At 37.4% G+C, this 22,153-nt stretch overlaps 1 protein-coding gene across 3 annotated transcripts in view; it reads right to left on the bottom strand.

Moving 5' to 3' along the window:
- Positions 1-22,153, bottom strand: part of PEAK1 (pseudopodium enriched atypical kinase 1) — a 332,635-nt gene that overhangs the window by 209,729 nt on the left and 100,753 nt on the right. The window lies entirely within an intron of this gene.

Genomic DNA, 22,153 nt, shown 5'->3' with positions numbered 1-22,153 from the left:
CCCAGTGTGGAGCTTGATCCTAGGACCCCAGGATCATGACCTGAACTGAAGGCAGACCCTTAACCGACTAAGCTACCCAGGTGCCCCTTATATAGCATTTTTTAAAACTAAATGGCCAGTGGTATGTTTTGATCAACATCAGATGGAGATGGGATGGGGAAAATATTGGTTCTGGGAAAATACCCTCTTTCTCCATTGGTGGCATGCTCATTCAGTTCTCATTTTTATATTCCAGTAAGTTATTTTTGCTCTCACTGTTTAACAAAAAAAGAAAAACATAAAAATCCTTGCATTCCTATTCTGCTGGAGAATTTTAATGTTTTTCATTTATCATGGTAAAACCAAGAACGATTTTATAACTTTTTTGTATACAGCTATTACCTGTAGGGCAATTTGTCTTTCAACAGGGATAAATTACTCGAAAAGAAATGAATCCTAGATAGTTTTCCCTTCAAGTCAACTTAAAATGTCTTTTGAAACTTAAACTCCTTGTTTAAAAAAAAAAAATAAATTTGGGGGTGTGTGCAGGCTCAGTCGGTTAGGCTTCCAGCTCTTGACTGTGGCTCATGACCCTGTGATCTCAGGGTCATGAGACTGCAAAAAGCCTGCTTGAGATTCTCTCCCACCCCCCCACCACCACTCCCTGCGCTCACACTCTCTTTCAAAAAATTTTTAAATTAGAATTTTTTAAAATAAAAAAAAAATCTGTAGACAGGTGAAAACTGATGATAGGCTGAAAAAAAAAAAAAAAGAAAGAAATGGACTAGGTTTTTACCTCAAAAGTCCCAGTGGGGCGCCTGGGTGGCTCAGTGGCTTAAGCCGCTGCCTTCGGCTCAGGTCATGATCTTAGGGTCCTGGGATCGAGTCCCGCATCGGGCTCTCTGCTCATCAAGGAGCCTGCTTCCTCCTCTCTCTCTCTCTCTCTCTCTGCCTGCCTCTCTGCCTACTTGTGATCTCTCTCTGTCAAATATATAAATAAAATCTTTAAAAATAAATAAAAATAAATAAAAATTTAAAAAAAGAGTCCCAGTGATACTGCTTTTCAAACTATAAAATTCATTGGACTCTAAGGATCCATGCTTTGTAAATTATAATGGGTAAATATTTGTGGATATCACTATAACCAATAGCATTAACAAAATGAGTATACCCCAAACTTCAATTACAGACAACTTCAGAAACAATGTGGGCTTGGTTTCAGACAACCACTGCAATAAATATAAAAATAAAGTGAGTCAAGTGACTCGGTTTCCCAGTGCATAAAAAAGTTATATTTACACTATACTAGTCTATTAAGTGTGCAATAGTATTATGTCCAAAACCAAAAAATACTTTATTGCTAGAAAAGGCTAACCATCATCTGAGGCATCAACAAGTTGTAATCACCAATCGCAGGTCACCATTAAGAAATATAATGAAGAAAAAGTTTGAAATATTGCAAGAATAAACAGAGTGGGACACAGAGACATGAAGTGAGCAAATGCTGTTGGGAAAATGGTGCCAAGAGACTTGCCTCATTGATGCAGGGTTAGCACAAACCTTCAATTTGTAAACAAACAAAAAAGTAGTTTTCTGCAAAGTGCAATAAAGCAAAGCACAATGTAACAAGGTGTGCCTGTCCTCCTGGCCCTTATTTTTCTGTGATAGGTTTCAGATCATTAATATCTGTAAGGAAAACAAATGGACTGAATTGACATTATTGAAGAAAAAATGGTCCTTCAATTCAAATATTTTAAAACCCCACAGTTGCTGATTTATTAACATTTCAACTATTAAAAGTTACCCCTTTTTCTCACCTATACCTTTAAATAAAAACAAAATTGATGACAGATTATATAGATTTCCTCAGAGATTTTGCACAACTTTTGCTTACCAATATCCTCATCACAAACTGGGGCATCTGCAGAATATTTAAGTAGGTCATCTAGCTGAAAATCGTAAAGAATCCTAGCAGAAAATTTAGCAGATTACTTGCTGTCTCTTTTCCTTTGGGTACTTTAATGACTGACCTTTTAGGTAAAGAAGTCTTTCCAATGGAAAACAAAAAACTTCTCTGGCATGTTTTCCTTCACATTGCACAATGTCCTACTTTACTATCTTTCAGATCCTCTAGGAAATTAGTACATGCCGTGACTGTCATTTCCTATAACCAAGATATTTGTGCACCTGGATGAGCCAAAAGCAGAGACTGCAGATCTTAGAAGCTCAGATGTACCAATCTTCTTATAATACTAGCTTTCAGTGGAATTGGGGAAGATAGCTTGAATAAAAAGAAAATTGGTTGCAAAGGAGGAATTCTGCTATAAATAGGCAGAATTTTCTATTTTTCTGGCAGCCACGGGATCTAATAATATTTTTTTAAAAAATCTATGAGCTGAGAAGGATTTCTCCTATGAAGTATACTAGGCAATCACTCTGTTTGCCCCCAGCCACAGGGAGCACAATGGATTTAGTAATAGAGTTTTTCAAATGGTAATAGATTTCAGAGGTCCCCCAAAGTGGGCAATGATCACTACTACTATGCAGTGTATCCTACATTGTTTAAACTACAGCAAAGAAAACGAAATTGATTTTGCTATTTAATGATAGGTTTCCTCCTCACTGCGTGATTTCAATTCAAGATTAACACAGTACCTTTCATTTACATCACATCCCAAATTCTCTATTGAGAACAGATATTGAATAAGATAGGCAAGACATTTACTTTCTCAATGAGAAATTAATGCCAATATTTTCCAATCTTTTAAGATTATTCAACATTCATTTCACAGCAAATATTTATTGAAACTAATGTATTTCAGGTACTTCAATCAATTCTTCCATCATCCAAAGAACATAAGCACTGTAACTTAAAATTTTTCAAGTACTCTTAATCACATGATTTTCAAAGAGGTAGTTGTTTTTATCATTATGTTTTAGGTTTTCAACTTCTAGATGAAGAAAACTCAGCCATTTTAAAAGAGTTTAACAACTATACCATAATTGTCAGAGATTCTAACTACCTTCAGTTTTAAACTAGTCTAATGCAGACCAAAGATATGTTGTTGGTTTAGAAGTGATCACATATGTAACTAGCAACATAGGAGAGAACAGTCATTTTCAGCATTTTTTAAAAATAAAAAAACACCGTTATTTCAGGTCAGTCACAACGATAAATCTCTCTTTTGACCATATTTATTATTAAGGAAGAAAAGTCCTACAGCTTCTGTTCTTTGGTATCTTTAATTCCAACTTTGAGAAGACCCAGTAACTGCCCCTTATCACATTTCTTCCTTAAACACTGATTGCTGGGTGGAATATAATGAGTTAAATGGTCCTTTAAACTTATCCCTTTTTAAAACTCTTAATTCAAAAAGCATATGGAGACTATATGCCTTAAGATGTCAAGGACCACAGTTTAGGATAGCAGAATGGTAGAGCTGTAGTCTATAAATTCTATCTTAAAATCCTTCTCTTTTCCTCATCATTGACAGTTTCTCCTCAATGTTCTTTCAGCATCTCTAAAATATTGTCCCTCCTATGTGCTTCTCTGGTGTTAGCAGGCCCACAGGGAGCTAAACTTCAACCATTCCCAGCAGCACCTAGGGAGGACAAGACTGTACAAAGTGGTAGTAGTCGGCACTTCTATTCCCTTCCTTCCCTACCAAGCCCCCTGCCAGCAGGACCCAGAAGGGAACTAAACATCCACCCCCACCCTTGCAAAGAGGCAAGCCAAGGAAAAACATTAAATACCAAAATTCATTCAATATGAAGTTTCCAAGAGTACTTATAAGATTTTTTTCATTACAAAAAAACTCCACAAACTTTTTCTCCTAGAATTAGTAACTTGATCTTAGTATTTCCCTTTAACGCACTCAATTTTCCTCAAGGTCTGGGGATCTTTAGTTGATCAGAGCTATCCTGAAGAAATTCTTCCTCTCATCCTCTCACTTCCATATTGGCTTTTATTTTAACTGTTTAAAGATTATTTAAAAAATCATTTCAAACTTACAGAAAAGTTCAAGAATAGTATAAAGAACCTTTTTTCCAAACCATTTGAGGGTAAATTGTTGATATCGTGCCTGATCATCCCTGAAAACACAGGTTTGTAATTCCTTTCATAAGGATATTTTCCCAAATAACCATGAGACAATCATCAAAATCTACAAATAAACAATGATATCCTGTAATCTCTATGCCTTTTTCAAGTTTCATCTATCCCACTAATGTCTTTTGTAGCAGAAGATCAGATTTGGTATCATGTGTTATGTTTAATTGTTACATTTCTTTTAGTCTCTTACTCTGGAAGAGTTAGTTCTTGAGTTTTTCCTTGACTTTCATGATCTTTAAAAATTCTGAAAGTTATAGGCTAGGTATTTTCTAGAAAGTCTCTCAATTTGGAATTCTCTGATGTTTCCTCAAGATTAGATTTATGTTACAGATTTTGGTAGAAGAATCCTAGATATGATCTCCTGGTCCTCATAATGCCTCCTATCAGTAGTACATGAATTTACTTTGCTCCATTACTATTAACATTAGCTGTCATCACCTGAGTGGGGTTTGTATCTGCCAGGTTTACCGCTGTGAAGCTCCTCTTTCTTACTTAGTCAATAATAGGTATTTTGGGAGAAGATGCTTTGAGATTACACAAACAGCCCATTACTCATTAAAATTTCACCCATTAGTTTTAGCATCTACCAATATTTCATGGATAACTGATTATACTACACTGGTTCCCGAATTGCAGTTTTCCCAATTCTCTTCTTCCTTTTCTTCTCTCCACTAATTTACTATGTCACTATAATTTGATAATGAGTATTATATGATGCTCAAACTGTTCAAAAGTTAGCCAGTGAGTGCTCCTTCAAGGTCGCTTCTGTATCCTTTATATATAACTCCTCTTTGAGCAATTCCTTACTTTCTGGTACAGGAAGATATGTTCGGCATGGACAGAGCTAGAGAATATAAAGTGAAATAAGTCAGTCAAAGACAAATACTATATGATTTCACTCATGTGGAATTTAAGAAATAAACAGATGAACAAAACTAAAAAGAGACCAAAAAAGAAAAGCTTAACTATAGAGAACAAACTGATGGTTACCAAAGGTGGTGGGGTGGGGGGTAAGGGAGAGAATGGGTGAAATAGGTGAAGGGGATGAGGAGTACTTACTGCCATGAGCACAGAGTATCATTGAGAACTGAATCACTGTCATCTACACATGAAACTAATATAACACTGTACTTTAACTATACTGGAATTAAGAAAGACACAAGAAATTTATTCTCTTTCAGTTTTAGGAGTCATAACTCTAAAATCAAGATCTCCAAAGGGCCACATTCTCTGAAGGTTCTCAGGGAGAACCATTCCTTTTCTCTTCCAGCTTCTGATAGCCATAGGCATTCCTTGGCTTATGGATACATCTCTCCAATCTCTGCCTCCGTCTTCTCTGTGTCTGTACTTTAGAGTCTACCAAGATAATTGAGGATGATCTCCTATTAAGATTCTTAATTTAAAAATATCTTCAAAGACTCTTGTTCTAGATAAGGTCACATTCACGGGTTCTGAAGGTTAGCATATGGGTATATTTGGGTGGGCACGGGGGGAGGGGAAGGGTGCCCAGGGAAAACATCACCATTCAATCTACTACAATGATCTTGACAGTTTAAAGGATTACTGGTCAGATAGTTTATAGAAGTGTGATTTGATTTCTCATGATTAGACTGGGATAATGTGTTTGAGGGAGGAGAACCACTCAGGTAAAGTATTGTTTTATCCTATCATATCAAGGGTACAGACTATCAGCATGACTAATCACTACTGATGTTGATCTTGATAATCTGGCATGAGGCAGAGTTTGTCACATTTCTCCATGCTATTGTACTCTTTAAAGAAAAGTCACTATCAAGAGTTCAACTTAAGAGGCTGAGAGTTAAACTTCCTTGAGGATGGAGTATCTAAATAAATTATTTGAAATTTTTCTGCATGGGAGATTTGCCTATTCTCCTTTGGAATTAACATCAATCATTTGTTTATATCAGTAAAGACAAATGGATATTTCTTTATACTTTGGGTTTTAACCCAACACTACTTTATTTATTCTGCTTCTCAATGTGTTCCAGCTTTGAACATTGGGAGATCTTTCGGTTGGCCCTTCTGTCCCTTTGTTGCATTCGTGTGTGTGTGTGTGTGTGTGTGTGTGTGTGTGTGTGTTGTTTGTTTTTTTTTTTTTACATACTTTCTTAGTTTTTGGCACTACAAGATGATCCCGGCTCACCTTGTATACTTCCTGCCCAGCACAAGAATCAGTCACTTCTCTAAGAAGCTCTCATTCCTCTTACTGGATAATGGTATTAAAAATCAAATTCTGGGGCGCCTGGGTGGCTCAGTGGGTTAAGCCTCTGCCTTCGGCTCAGGTCATGATCTCAGGGTCCTGGGATAGAGTCCCGCATCAGGCTCTCCGCTCAGCAGGAAGCCTCTCTCTCTCTCTGCCTGCCTCTCTGCCTACTTGTGATCTCTCTCTGTCAAATAAATAAATAAAATCTTTAAAAAAAAAATCAAATTCTGGGCACAATGTATGGTCATTGTAACTAGGATTTCATTGCTTCTAGGCCCTCTCAGCTAACAGAGCAATATAACTGTGTTTACTAACCTGTGTATATACACACATATCTATGAACATTTCTATATATAATCATCCATATCCATATTAAGCTAAACATGCATTCATACTAATTAATGTCTCCAAATCTAATCCATTAGCACATATATCATACTAGCTTCTTCTCCCTGTTTACTTATAACTCCCATTACAACAGTAGAAACATGTACAGTAGTTTCAAAATTGTTACCCTGAACCCCATGAACCCCCTGTATGAGAGTACAGTGTTTACATATATATTCCTTTTCCCTTTTAGTCTTACAGATTGCACTGATTTCCAAAGTTACTTAGATCAGCACCTTATTCCTCCATCCCTTTCACTGACATTGTTTCATATATCTGCATTACATTTACATTCTTTTGTCACACTTTACACCCCATCCTGGGATCCCTGATCATCTAAATGAAGTTTTAAAAATTTATATACATTAATATTCACTCTTTCTGCTATAAGGTTCCACAGGTCTTAACAAATACCTAATGTCCTATATTCACCATTACAGTATTGTACAAAATACATTCACTACCCTAAAAAAGCCCCTGTGCTTCACCTCATCAACCCTCTCCCCAGCTCACTGCTCCCCTCGGCTCTTGGCAACTACTAATCCTTTCACTGACCCTTATTTTTGCCTTTTCCAGAATGTCATATAATGGGACTTGTACAGAATGTAGCATTTTCAGACAGAATTCTTCAACTCAACAGTATGCATTAAAGATTCATCTATGTCTTTACAGTTTGATAGCTCTTTTCATCACCAAATAATATTCCATTTATGGGTGTACTAAAGTTTATTCATTCACCTACTGAAGGATATCTTGGTTGTTTTTGGTTTGGGGGCAGATTATGAACAAAGTTACTATAAACATTTGTGTGCAGATTTGGTAAATATAAGTTTTCAAATTAGTTGCGTAAATACTTAGGAGTGCATTTGCTGGTTCATATGGTAAAACCACACTTAGTTTTGTAAGAAACATCAAACTGTTTTCCAACGTAGTTGTAGCATTTTGCATTCTCACCAGCAAAGAATGAAAAATAATGTTGCTCCACATCCTTGTCAGAATTTGTTTTTGTTTTAAATTTTACCCATTCTAACAGGTATGTAATGGTATCTTCTTATTATTTTAATTTGAAAATCCTCATGATCTATGATGTTGAATATCTTTTATATACTTATTTGCCACCTATAAATCTTCTTTGATGAAATGTCTCTTCAAAGATTTTGTTCATTTTCTCAATTGAGTTGATTTGTTTATCATTGAGATTTAAGAGTTCTCTACCTATTTTGGATACAAATCCTTTATCAGATGTGTTTTGCAAGTATTTTCTCCCCGTCTGTGGCTTGTCTTTTCAGTCTCTTAACAGTGTCTTGCATCGCGCAGAAGTTTTCAATTTTAACTAAGCCCAACTTATCCATTTCTTTTCTTCCCTGGATCACATTACTAATGTATTTTGTTTTATTTATTTATTTTTACTTCTTATTTTTAAAGGGGGGGGGGGCCAAGGGAGAAGAGGAGAGAGAATGTTAAGCGGGCTCCACACCCAGCATGAAGCCTCATGTGGGGCTCAATCTCACAGTCCTAAAATCATCACCTGAGCCAAAATCAACAGCTGGACACTTAACTGACTAAGCCACCTAGGCATTCTCTTACTAATGTATTTTAAAACTCATTGCCAAACCCACAAGTCATATCAATTTTTTCCTATGTCTTCTTCAATAAGTATTATAGTTTTTCATGTTAATATCTGGTATATGACTATTTTGTGTTACCTATTGCTTAAATCATAAGGTCTGTGCCTAGGTTCACTTATTACATATGTTCCAGCACTAGTTATTGAAAAGACTATCTATCCTTTGTCCATTGAACTGTTTTGCTCTCTTGTCAAATATCGTTGACTAGATTTGTGTGAATTTATTTTGGACTCTCTATTCTGTCCTGTTAATTCTTTTGAATTCTTTTTGAATTTGAATCCTGTCTATTCTTTTGCCAATAATACTGTCTTTTACTGTAGCCTTATACTGAGTCTTGAAATCAGGTAGTGTGAGTACTCCAACTTTGTTCATTTTCTTTGTTCATTTTTAATACTGTGTTGGCCTTCTTAGGTCTTTTGTTTTCCATATAAACTTAAGAATTAGTAAGATGATACCTATAAAATAGCTTACTGGGATTTTGACTGGGACTGGGTTGAGTCTATAGATTAAAATGGAAAAATGGAAACAACGGATATCTTAACAATATTAAGTATTCTAATCCACAAACAGATTATCTCCCCATTTATATAGATCTTTGATTTTTTTAAATCAGTGTTTTATAGTTTTCCACTGTGTGTGTGTGTATATATATATACACACACACTGTATATATTCTGCATATATTTTCTCAGATCTATACCTTAGCATTTCATTTTGGATGGAGGGTGCTTTTTAAATGGGATTTCCTGAGACTAAAAAGTTTTTTTGTTTTTTTTTGTGTGTGTTTTTTTTTTTTAAGATTTTATTTATTTATTTGACAGACAGAGATCACAGGTAGGCAGACAAGCAGGCAGATAGAGAGGAAGGGAAGCAGGGCCCCTGCCGAGCAGAGAGCCTGATGTGGGACTCGATCCCAGGACCCTGAGATCATGACCCGAGCCAAAGGCAGCGGCCTACCCACTGAGCCACCCAGGCATTCACACAAATGACCTAACCTACTTGGGACTTGGGACTTATTTGTACATGCGTATAGTACTTCCTGCACTTATCACTATACAGGGTTATTATAATGATGAAATGACAATATATGGAAAAATTACATGCAAATTAGAAATCACTAAACAAGTATAAGGCGGGGGGAGATTTATAAAGATAGGTAGGAAAAAACCAAAATTTGTACTCAATTGTATATTTAATGTAGGGTCTTCTGAAAATTAATCTGATTGATAGGGTATAATTCAATGGAAAATGGGTAAAACTTAGAATAGTGCAATAGATAAGTGTTTTGGTAAGAATTTTACAAAAAAGGGACTTAGAAATAATTTAATATCTTCATTTTATATATGTTGTAGGTTGTTTTCACTAGGAAATATTAGTATATATGGCAAACTATAATGGCAGTTATCATGTACATTCTCGTTTAGCCATTTTCTCTTTTTGAGTATTTGAAGAAAAGTGATGGAAGAGTAACTAGTCAGAGTTTAAAGGAGTAAGTGATGTAATCAGTAAGACCTCAAATTCTAAACCCTCAATTGGACTTAACTACAGAAATTCTGAGGATACCTTTTATCCTTTGATCTTGTATCATTTTTACATTGTCCTTCAGAAACAATTTGGCTTTTGCACACACTAACTCCCGGGTAAAGCAACTAGAAGAAGGCTGGCAGCAGGCTCCAAATATTTTCTTATGCCATTCAGAAGTGAAGTGCCTTTCTAGATCCAGAAAAAGAACAGTTATGGTCATTTAAAATCCCTGGAAATGGCTGTGTGATAGAATATGGCATTTACATCTGGAACTGCTTAATCATTCTTTTATAGACTAGCTGAAGGTTATTTTGTCTCTCTGGCATTTTCTTATGTCTAATCTGCCTTCCTCTGTCATCCAGGGCTCAGTTTCAAGGTTGAAATACATTATGATAATCACAGTCAACCCAAAGGCATCCCTATTCCAAACTCTCCATAACTTCATGCTTTCCCCATCAATTTCACTTCAGTTAAAAGGCCAGTTAAAAGAAGAATGTATGAATAAATCTGAGCTTACAAATTCTATTGCCACTATTACCTCACATACTCAGGCTTTTTATTAAATTTGCCATCTTCACATTATAGTATACATTAAAAAGATGGCATGTACATAAACATCTTCAGAAATTAAGTGACTCCACTTTAAAAAGCTGAACTTTCTGAAGTAAAGTTTCTCCATTTTTTCCTAAATTATCATCTATATTCCTTCTTGGATACTTCTATTACTTCACATTTCTTCAATCACTTCTCTCCCAAAGCCAATGAAGAAAAACAATGCAGAGAAATATAAATTATTTTTTATTATTAAAGTATTACCAACCTCATGCATTCTTCAACTAGAGTTTTTTTTTTTTTTTAAGATTTTATTTATTTATTTGACAGACAGAGATCACAAGTAGCAGAGAGGCAGGCAGAGAGAGAGGGGAAAGCAGGCTCCCCCCGAGCAGAGAGCCCGATGCGGGGCTTGATCCCAGGACCCTGGAATCATGACCCGAGCCGAAGGCAGAGGCTTTAACCCACTGAGCCACCCAGGCGCCCCTTCAACTAGAGTTTTAGCTTCAGGACAAAACCATGGCTATAACCCAAGCCAATTCTGAGGTCTGAGGCTTATAAGTATCTGATAACAAGCACTTGACAGTTTATCTAGGTCTTGGCTTCTTTGCGAGCAAAACAAAGGAAGTGGACATGATGATCAGCAACTTTTCTTAAACAAACATCAACTGTTTGAACTTTTTAACTCCTACTGCTTACATTTTCACATAGAATGTAGGACCTTTTTGAAAACATTACTGGAATAAAAGATCTACAGAATAACAGTAGTTCACAGAGGAAATAACAGTATAAGTAAGTGATAGATATAAACATTAAGGTTAGTAAAATGTTATAATCCTAACAAAAGCCTTCTCTTAGATTCTGTAAAGACCAGCTTAAATTTTTTTTTCTTTACTCCAATAACAATTTTTCTGTAAAACCTTTCCTGCTTCAGAAGTTCTTATGCTAACTACCTCTTCTAGGTTCTCACGGCATAGGATTTCCTTTCTATCAAAGAATTTCAGTCAGACTATGAACTCCCTCCTTATTTGTCCACCTAAACTGGATCATACAGACATCATTCAGATTGAATTTTAGCTTTTATGTGCATTTCCCTATCTAAACAGAAGGGGGACAATTTGGAAGGGGTCTGGCCAACAATCGCAAAATATTGGGGAAAAAAACCTTGTTCTGCTTGAGTTCTCTTCAAAATTCTGTGTATACAAGGCTGGAATATTTATCAGTTTTTAAACTCTGGGTTTACAGACAAGGTCTTCATATTTGGTTACAGCTCTCATAATACTTAATCTTAGGAATATACTAGGAGTGCCTGGGTGGCTCAGTTGTTAAGCCTCTGCCTTCAGCTCAGGTCATGATCTCAGGGTCTTGGGATCGAGCCCCGCACCAGGCTCTCCGCTCAGTGCGGAACCTGCTTCCCCCTCTAGCTCTGCCTGGTGCTCTGCCTACTTGTAATCTCTCTCTCTGTCAAATAAATAAATAAAATCTTAAAAAAAGGAATTTACTAGCTGCTTAATAAATGCCGAATATGGAAAAACTAAAAGGTTAAAGATTTAAGAATTAAGATAGCATTAACTTTTCAGGTATACTAGTAGGTATTCAGCAGAATGACTATAAAAATTATTTAAATGTAAGGTTTCTGATTAGCAGTTTGAAGTAATGGAGGAGTAAAAGTGTAACCTGATACAACTGTGTGACAAACTCACTGAGTTTCTGTGTATCATTCTAAAACTAGAACCAATTGAGTTTACAGGGCTATAGTGAATAAAGATAATGTATGTAAAGCAACTATCACTCCATGCCCCACAGGAGGTGCTCAATAAATACATGGCAATATTATGTTACTCATTCCTCAATGTAACTTCAGCCTTAATAGTGTTAATGCCTTTCCTTCTTTGCTTCATTTCAACATATCCCCCATTTGTTACTTAAGACCCTTCTGATAACACCTCAGTTAAAAATTTCAGGTATGTATGCTTTTCCCAACTATTAGCTTCATTACAAAATTCTATTAGGAAGACAGTCTTCCATACTCTAACTATAGAAAAAATCACTTTTGATATTACATTGTTTTCTGGAGTCCTAGAACAGTAATAATATTCATGACACTGAGCAGTGAAGTTTACGAAGCAGTAAATAGCTTTTGAGGCTGATTAAGCACCTCTGTTTCACTTCACATACTCCAGAACCATAGGCATTACCCCTTAATTAAATGCTTGTTTATGTTACACAGGGAACTTTTCTGTTTCCTACACCTTTCAACAAATATTAGAATGAGAAAGGAGGGAAAAAAGCTAAATTATTGGAGAAGATGCTATTAACACTAAACTTCTGTTCAAAGCTGGGTCAACAAGATGACATCATGTACAAATTTTACTATTTAAAAAAAAACAACAACAATATAAAGAGGCACCTGGTTGGCTCAGTGGGTAGAGTATGAGACTCTTAATCTCAGGGTTGTAAGTCTGAGCCCCATGTTGGGTTTAGAGATTACTTAAAAATAAAATCTTTTTTTTTAAGGATTCTACTTATTTACTTGACAGAGAGACAACACGAGAGGGAACAAAAACAGGGTGAATGAGAGGAGGAGAAGCAGGCTTCCTGCAGGGGAGAAGCAGGCTTCCTGCAGAGCAGGGAGAGCAAAGAAGGGCTCCATCCCAGGACCCTGGATCATGACCTGAGCCAAAGGCAGCTGGTAAACCGACTGAGCCACCCAGGCATCCCCTAAAAATAAAATCTTAAAAAAAAAAAAATCAAAACGAACCTCCCCACACCATAAAAAGCTGTCATTTGGAAAGATATCAATTACATTTGAAATGTTGGTGTTCAGGAGTACAGGTAAAACCACAAATATCAGGTAATAGACAATGCTTCTTTTCAATTTTATTTGGAAATAATTATAAAGTCATTTTATAATTTTCATATGATATTAATAGTTCAGCACTGGAGTGGCAAAAGAACAGAAAGGTACAAGTTTCTGTATCATTATCAAAAATGAATATGTCTTCTCTCATTTATGTGGGTTTTATCCCAGAGTAAGATAAAGGAAAAGTTAAAAGAAAACCTTAGAAATCCCTGACAAATTATCTCAGGGTTTTGCAGTTCAGAGAAAGTTCAACTCTCATCATTACTTTTAACCCCTAGTTCGGGCAGCCAGTGGTAAATCCATACTTTTGCACAGACAGGAGGAAAGACAATGTAAGGCTGCATGTTATAATTCACGGTAGAATGTGTGTTTTTCAGCAAGGGGAAAAAAACACCTTTACAGATCCAGAAAAACAGCAGTCTACATGTCCTGAGTGGGAAAATGCCAACTAGATACACTGCATTTATGAAATTGAGCAGCTGATCACAGATTGAAAATGATAATGATATGCAAATGTAATGGTATAATAAAGCAAAGAAAGTGGTCATTCATCAGATAAATCATCCCCTATACCAGTTTCTATCACCCAAATGTCCTCTGTCTCCACCCGCTATTTAATCCACCAAAAAAAGTCTGAATAAATAGCTTTCTCTGGTCTGTAAGATAAACAACAAATTGTATTTTACACGTTCTCTCAACTAATTTGTTCTTGCATATTTTGAAGCTATTAAGCTTATCAACTTGTTTTATTTTCAATCATCTTTATCATTTACACTAATAGAAAGGGGAGAGAGTGGTAAATAATCGAAAACACTCAAAAAGCAAAATTTTATAAATTTACATAAGATGTTAAAAGAAATTGAAGCCATGATACATCAGGATCTGGAGCTGTTTTCCCTGGAGAAAAGCTACTTAGAACAGACATGATAGCTGTCTTCAAATATACACAGTCATTCCACAAACAGTGCCAAAAATTAAAACTGGTAGATGAACATTGTAGAGAGAACAACTTGCATTCATTGTATAAAAGACAACTCTTGTATACGGGTGGTACGGAACACTCAGGAACCAAATGACGTTGAACAGAGAGGTGGCTGGACTAAAACTAAATGACTTCTAAAGCCTCTTCTCACTCTTGAGTCTCCTGAGTCTATGACTTTGTGGTGTATGTTTGAAGTCAGAATGACATCTAGACATTTGTCAGCAGTTCGTGAAATCATACAATGTTCTAACTGTGAGGTTTTGGGTGTGAGGGTCAGGGGAGTGAGGAACAGAATGCTGACCCTGAGTCAGTGCTTTGAAAATCGCTTATGCTCCTGGTGCGGTCAGAGTACCCATTTCAGTGCAGCTTATACTACTCAAAACTTTCTGGAATAAAACAAACGATTGTTAACTTTCTCTGTGGGTTTCTTACCAAAAATTGACAAACAAAACAAACAAAATTAAAAAATTGGAAGAGGAAAAAAATCACTGGGCTGTAAAAAAATATTTTGAACGAAAGAATGTAGGGTGCTGACAAGACCTGTATTTAAGGAATTTATCATGAAATCCAGACAGGACAGGAATCTAATGGAATGAGTGAAATGAGCAGTTTGCATACAAGGAATGAAGGTTTCCAGAGGGGTGGATGCAGAAAAGCTACTTTTAAAGACAGGAGCCATAATCATTTTTGAAAATTAAATGCAACTATATGCTCTCCACCTTGTTCAACTCTATGAGTTTATGCAAAAGACAGAGCAAGTGAAACATACAACAAAGAAATCTGCTGTAGATCTGGGTGAGGATATCCTGAGCAAATGTTGATAGTTGAAGGTATTTAAATGATAAATGTTTCAGATAGGAGAAACATGTGCAAAGGCCCTGAGCGAAGAGGAAGCAGAGCACATTTAAAGAACTAAAAGAAACTAAGGGAGACAAGAAAAGTGATACACAGGAACTAACGTATGACATACATTACAGGTCATGTTAGGATTTAATTTTTAGGCTAAGATCATCAGTAAACCTGAGAAGGATTTTTAAACACAGTGACATAATGATCAGATCTAGAGTTTGAAAAGATCACCAGATACTGGGTAAAGCATGTATTTTACAAGTTACCAAAGCAGAAGCAGAGAGACCATTTCAATAGGTTATAACAGTGATAGTTTAGAACAAAGGGTGGTACTGGAGATGGAAAGTACATGCATTCAAGAGGTATTTCAAATTGTGAAAGTGAATAAGGGAAACTTCATTTAAAACTGAGTCTAGAGGCCAGAAGGGAAGCTCTCCAGCCCTATTACTTGTCACCAATTAAAACCCAACAGGAAGAGACATACCTTGTATTCTGAATAGGAAGAAGCCTACTTTGCTACTTCAGCAAGGAGGAGGAATATTTTCTCCTGGCCCACCAACAAGCTCAGCCAGAAAGAAAACAAGATGGGATTGGGAGGGAGACAAACCATAAGCGACTCTTAATCTCACAAAACAAACTGAGGGTTGCTGGGGGGAGGGGGGCTGGGAGAAGGGGGGTGGGGTTATGGACATTGGGGAGGGTATGTGCTTTGGTGAGTGCTGTGAAGTGTGTAAACCTGGCGATTCACAGACCTGTACCCCTGGGGATAAAAATATATTATATGTTTATAAAAAATAAAATAAAATAAAAACAAAAAACAGCAAAAAAAAGAAAACAACCACAACTCGGCCAACAAGAAACTGTTACCATCCTGAACTTGCACTTTCCTCAAACAGACTTTCCTTCAAAGCAATCCCTCCCAACTTCCTCCTTTTCTTTATAATGAAACATTCCTTGGACCTTCGGACTTGTCTAGGGTTTGTCATAGCTTGTGTGTCACAAATTGCAATTCTTCTGCTATTCCTGAATAAAGCCATTTGGCTGGTAAAATAACTCGCTGTTTTGTTTTAAAGGTGAATAAAATATGACAGCCAGTTTATTTTTTTTTTAAGATTTTATTTATTTATTAGAAAGGGAGCGAGCAAGAGAGCATGTGAGCACAATCGGGGCTGGGGCAGAGGAAGCGAAAGAGGGACAAGAAGACTCCCCACTGAGAAGGGAGTTTGACAGGGGCTCTATCCCAAGACCCAGAGATCACAACCTGAGCCAAAAGTCAGCTGCTTATCGGACTGAGCCACCTAGGCGCCCCAACAGCCAGTTTATGTGTTAACAGAGGTTGAATACAGAGATATCTGAGAGGGATAATGTGAGAATTAGGGAAGGTCTTCTGAAAAACAGCTCTATCTTTAAGGTTTAAAAGGCATTGGGAGCAACAAGAATCTCTGGTTGAAGAAATGTGCTGAGATAAATAAGAACACAGAAAACTAAAGATGGAATTAGTTATGTGTTTGGAATGAAGTCAGGGGTGTCTTCCGCAGAGTGGTTTGTGTGTGGGGACACTGCCTACAGGGCTTTTAAAAGAAAAAAATTTAAACTTTATACTCAAGATAATGCAAAGCCAGCACACAATTTTACTGAAGAGAGAAACAAGATTTCATCTGCCTTTTGAATGAGGCATGAAGGGCTGTAACGTTGTATACGAGAGAAGAGTCTAAGGGTCAGAACTAGTGGAGAAGCAAAGGAATTAAAGAAGATGGGACCAAAAAATTTATAAGGTAAGAAAACAGGCTACCAAATGAAAACCAAATGGATGTGAAGAGTTAGAGAAAAGGAGGGGACAAGGACCATACTTAGGTTTCTATCCTGGAACCAGCTAAACTGCCAAACCATTTGCAGACACAGAGAATACAGTAAGATAAATTAAAGTGACAGGTATTGTGACCAACCAAATGACAAAAATATGAAAATATTCTGTTTCTAATCATAGTTACCCATGTAATCATCTTATTCTGCATAAAATTATCAAACCTGGGTCCAAGGGGAACTGGATGATATCAAGAATTCCTCTCTCTTTTTGCTCTGTATTATGAAGCTTTACACCTGGTAGGTCCTCAATAAATATTTCCTGCTTCTTTTTCAAAGATTTTATTTATCTATTAGAGAGAGAGACAGAATGAGAGAGAGAGAGAGAGAGCATGAGATGGGGGAGGGTCAGAGGGAGAAGCAGATTCCCTGCTGAGAAGGGAGCCTGAGAAGGGATTTGATCCTGGGACTCCAGAATCATGACCTAAGAAAAGGCAGTCGCTTCATCATCTAAGCCACCCAGGTGCCCTCAACAAATATCTCTTAAGTAAATTAATAGTAACTGTGCCAACCAAGTTGATACCTAAATCGACTAAACTGACTATATGATCGGCTGCAGCAATTACCAAAAAAACAAGTAACGATAGTTAACACACAGAAGTTTATTTTATTTTAGGCAAAAAATGTCCAGAGTCGGGCAGACCAGCAATGGTTTAACCATACAGGTCAGCAGTGACATCAAGGCATAAGGTCCCTTCTTTCTCCCTACTGTGCATTCCCTAGCATTTGCTTTCATATTCACGCTGAATTGAATTGAATTGAATATATCAATTCCATTCTCCTGAGAGGATGAAGGGCCCAAAAATATATCCCTTCAGGATTTCACTTGGTTTTGGAAAAAAAGCCCTTCCCAGGAGATTTTTATTAAATATCCCTCTGCCCAGCAATGTGTCACAGGGTCAACCCTAGCTGAAAGAGGTCTAAGGAAGAAGGAAAGGAGGGAGAAGGTGATTGGAAATGGGTATTTAATGGGTTCATCTAAATTTGCCATGTTGGAATTCATACTTGGTTTACCAGAAATCTTAAGGGGAAAGGCAGGAGGTGGGTGAGGGAGAACCAGCACTAGGAAAAAAAAAAAAAAAAGTAAGAGAAAAATACAATAGCACAAAGATCTTGGTTCCTAATACTATTCTCTAATAAAAGGAAGCAAGGCTCCGTGGAAAATGGCTGATTGTAGGTCTGTGGCAGGAAACACACAGTGGGTCTAGAGCAACCTGTAGTGCCAGAAAATAAGGAAATACTTACAAAAAACACAAACACAAAACCTTGTTGATGGAGTATGTCCAAGGGGCAAAGAGGCAAGTGAAAGAACTCCTAATAGCTAAAGCTGGAATAACTTGACCAATAAAATATAGTATCAGGTTAAAACCCAAAGGATAAATCTCCATAAGGTCACACTCATGATTAAATACATAAATAAAATAAGGAAAAAAGACAAACCTCCTGTGCAGAAGAATTCCTAATAACTTATGTAAATATTCTGCCCTCAAGGAAGTAAAGCTTAACTCTGACCCTTTAAGTATGGACTCTATCTACACAGAGACTTACTCCTAAAGAGCAGTATATGAAACAGAGGGGGGTAAAGTAACTCCACAAGGCAGGAGAAACCTGGGAAACTCTAACTACTCCAGCCAGGTAATCAAGGTTAACATCAACAGTGATAATTCATGTTGATGCAGGTACCCTTGATATGATGCAATGAGATTGGCATTTTACCTCTGTCAGCTTTCTCCCCAAAACCGACATTGCAGTATAATCACGAGATAAATATCATATAAAGCCCACAAGAGGGGTATTCTACAACACACCAGTAGATTTCAAAACTGTCAAAGACATAAAAAATAAAGAAAATATAAGAAAGTGTCACAGCTAAAAGGGACATAAAGAGAAATGAAAACTATATGCCATGTGGTATCCTGGATGAGATCGTGGAACGATATTAAGTAAAAGCTAAGGAAACTTGGATAAACAATGGGAAGTTAATAATAACCTATCAGTATTGGTTTATTAGTTATAACAAATGTACCAAATTATTGTAAGATATGAAAAGGGAAAATTCTGCATGTGGCAGGGAGAATGTAGGGTAACTGTACCATCTTCTCAATTTTTCTGTAAAGCTAATACTTCTCTTAAAAACTGTTAGAGCCCTTTGCACCATGTGAAGACAGAGTGAGAGAAGTAGGCAGTCTGCAGTCTGGAAGAAAACCCAACATGGTGGCACACTGATCTTGGATATTCAGCCTCCAGAACTGAGAAAGAAGTTTTTGTTGTTTATAAGAGTAATACAAGAATACAAGAAAAAAATGGCATATATGGGCAACTGGGAAAAGGTGGTGGAAGAACAGAGCAGGAAATATGGATAGTTATGTCAGATCTGGACTAGAGGAAGGTATCAGCAATACTATATTAGCCAATACTATATGCCAATATAGTTTAAGAATGGCTAATATTCAGATTATGGTCAAGATGGCAGAGAAGTAGCAGGTTGAGACTAAATCAGGTAGCAGGAGATCGGCTAGATAGCTTATCTAAAGATTGCAAACACCTACAAATCCAACAGGAGATCGAAGAGAAGAAGAACAGCAATTCTAGAAACAGAAAATCAACCACTTTCTGAAAGGTAGGACTGGCAGAGAAGTGAATCCAAATAGAGGGGAGGATAGACCTGGGGGGGAGGGGCTGTCTCCCGGCAAGCGGTGGAGCGACGGAGCACAAAATCAGGACTTTTAAAAGTCTGTTCCGCTGAGGGACATCGCTCCAGAGGCTAAACCGGGATTAAGCCCACGCGGGGTCAGCGTGGCCCCAGGTCCCGCAGGGTCACAGAAGGATCGGGGCTGTCTGAGGGTCGCAGAGCTTGCAGGTATTAGAACGGGGAAGCCGACTACAGAGACAGAGCCGAGGAGTGAGCTCTTAGCTCAGGGTTACCTTGAACCAGTCACAGGCTCGGAGAGCTCGGAGTGTGGCTGGAGGCCAGGGAGACGGGAGTAATTGGGTACTAATCTCTATGGGCACACTGAGGAGTGGGGCCCAGAGCTCTCGGCTCCTTGGAGCCGGAGACTGGGAGGCCGCCATTTTCATCCCCGTCCTCGGGAACTCTACGGAAAGCATTCAGGGAACAAAAGCTCCTGAAAGCAAACCCAAGCTGATTACTCAGCCAGGCCCTGGTAAGAGCCGTACAATTCCGCCTGGGGCAAAGACACTTGAGAATCACTAGAACAGGCCCCTACCGAAGAAGATCAACAAGAAATCCAGCCAGAACCAAGTTTACCTACCAAGGAGTGCAGGTTCAATACCAAGGAGAGCAGCGGAAATCCAGAGGAGAAGAAAGCAAAGCACAGAACTCATGGCTTTCTTCCTATGATTCTTTAGTCTTGCAGTTGATTTAATTTTTTTTCTGTTTTTTTTTCTTCTTCTGCTAAATTTTTTTTAACTTTTACCATTTTCTTTTTAAATGTTCTTAACTAGTTTATCTAATATATATATATTTTTTTCTTTTATATATTTTTTATTCGCTTTCTTTTTTAAATTGTTTCTTTTTTTTCTGAACCTCTTTTTATCCCCTATCTTCCCCCCACGATTTGGAATCTCTTCTGATTTGGTTAAAGCGTATCTTCCTGGAGTCTTTGCCACCCTTTTAGTATTTTAACTTGCTCCTTCATATACTCTTATCTGGACGAAATGACAAGGTGGAAAAATTCACCACAAAAAAAAGAACAAGAGGCAGTACTGAAGGCTAAGGACCTAATCAATACAGACATTGATAATATGTCAGATCTAGAGTTCAGAATGCCGATTCTCAAGGTTCTAGCAAGGCTCACAAAAGGCATGGAAGATATTAGAGAAACCCTCCTGGGAGATATAAAAGCCCTTTCTGGAGAAATAAAAGAACTAAAATCTAACCAAGTTGAAATAAAAAAAGCTATTAATGAGGTGCAATCAAAAATGGAGGCTCTCACTGCTAGGATAAATGAGGCAGAAGAAAGAATTAGTGATATAGAAGACCAAATAACAGAGAATAAAGAAGCTGAGCAAAAGAGGGACAAACAGCTACTGGACCATGAGGGGAGAATTTGAGAGATAAGTGACACCTTAAGACTAAACAACATTAGAATAATTGAGATTCCAGAAGAAGAAGAAAGAGAGAGGGGAGCAAAAGGTATACTGGAGAGGATTATTGGAGAGAATTTCCCTAATATGGCAAAGGGAGCAAGCATCAAAATCCAGGAGGTGCAGAGAACCCCCTCAAAATCAACAAGAATAGGTCCACACCCCATTACCCGTCACCTAATAGTAAAATTTACAAGTCTTAGTGACAAAGAGAAAATCCTGAAAGCAGCCCAGGAAAAGAAGTCTGTAACATACAATGGTAAAAATATTAGATTGGCAGCAGACTTATCCACAGAGACCTGGCAGGACAGAAAGAGCTGGCATGATATATTCAGAGCAATAAACGAGAAAAACTTGCAGCCAAGAATACTATATCCAGCTAGACTATCATTGAAAATAGAAGGAGATGGGCGCCTGGGTGGCTCAGTGGGTTAAGCCGCTGCCTTCGGCTCAGGTCATGATCTCGGGGTCCTGGGATCGAGTCCCACATCGGGCTCTCTGCTCAGCAGGGAGCCTGCTTCCTCCTCCTCCTCTCTCTACCTGCCTCTCTGCCTACTTGTAATCTCTCTCTGTCAAATAAATAAATAAAATCTTTAAAAAAAAAAAAAAAAGAAAGAAAGAAAATAGAAGGAGGGATTAAAAGTTTCCAGGACAAACAAAAATTGAAAGAATTTGCAAACACCAAACCAGCTCTACAGGAAATTTTGAAAGGGGTCCTCTAAGCAAAGAGACAGCCTATAAGTAGTAGATCAGAAAGGAACAGAGACAATATACAGTAACAGTCACCTTACAGGCAATACAATGGCACTAAATTCATATGTCTCAATAGTTACCCTGAATGTTAATGGGATAAATGCCCCAATCAAAACACACAGGGTATCAGAATGGATAAAACAACAAAACCCATCTATATGTTGCCTACAAGAAACTCATTTTAGACACAAAGACACCTCCAGATTTAAAGTGAGGGGGGTGGAAAACAATTTACCATGCTAATGGACATCAGAAGAAAGCAGAGGTGGCAATCCTTAAATCAGATCAAATAGATTTTAAGCCAAAGACTATAATAAGAGATGAGGAACGA

The sequence above is a fragment of the Neovison vison genome, chromosome 13 (genome assembly GCF_020171115.1).
Source record: "Neovison vison isolate M4711 chromosome 13, ASM_NN_V1, whole genome shotgun sequence".
NCBI classification, from domain to species: Eukaryota; Metazoa; Chordata; class Mammalia; order Carnivora; family Mustelidae; genus Neogale; species Neogale vison.
The sequence above is the reverse complement of the archived record's forward strand: the minus strand, read 5'-3'. Positions and strand labels throughout refer to the sequence as shown.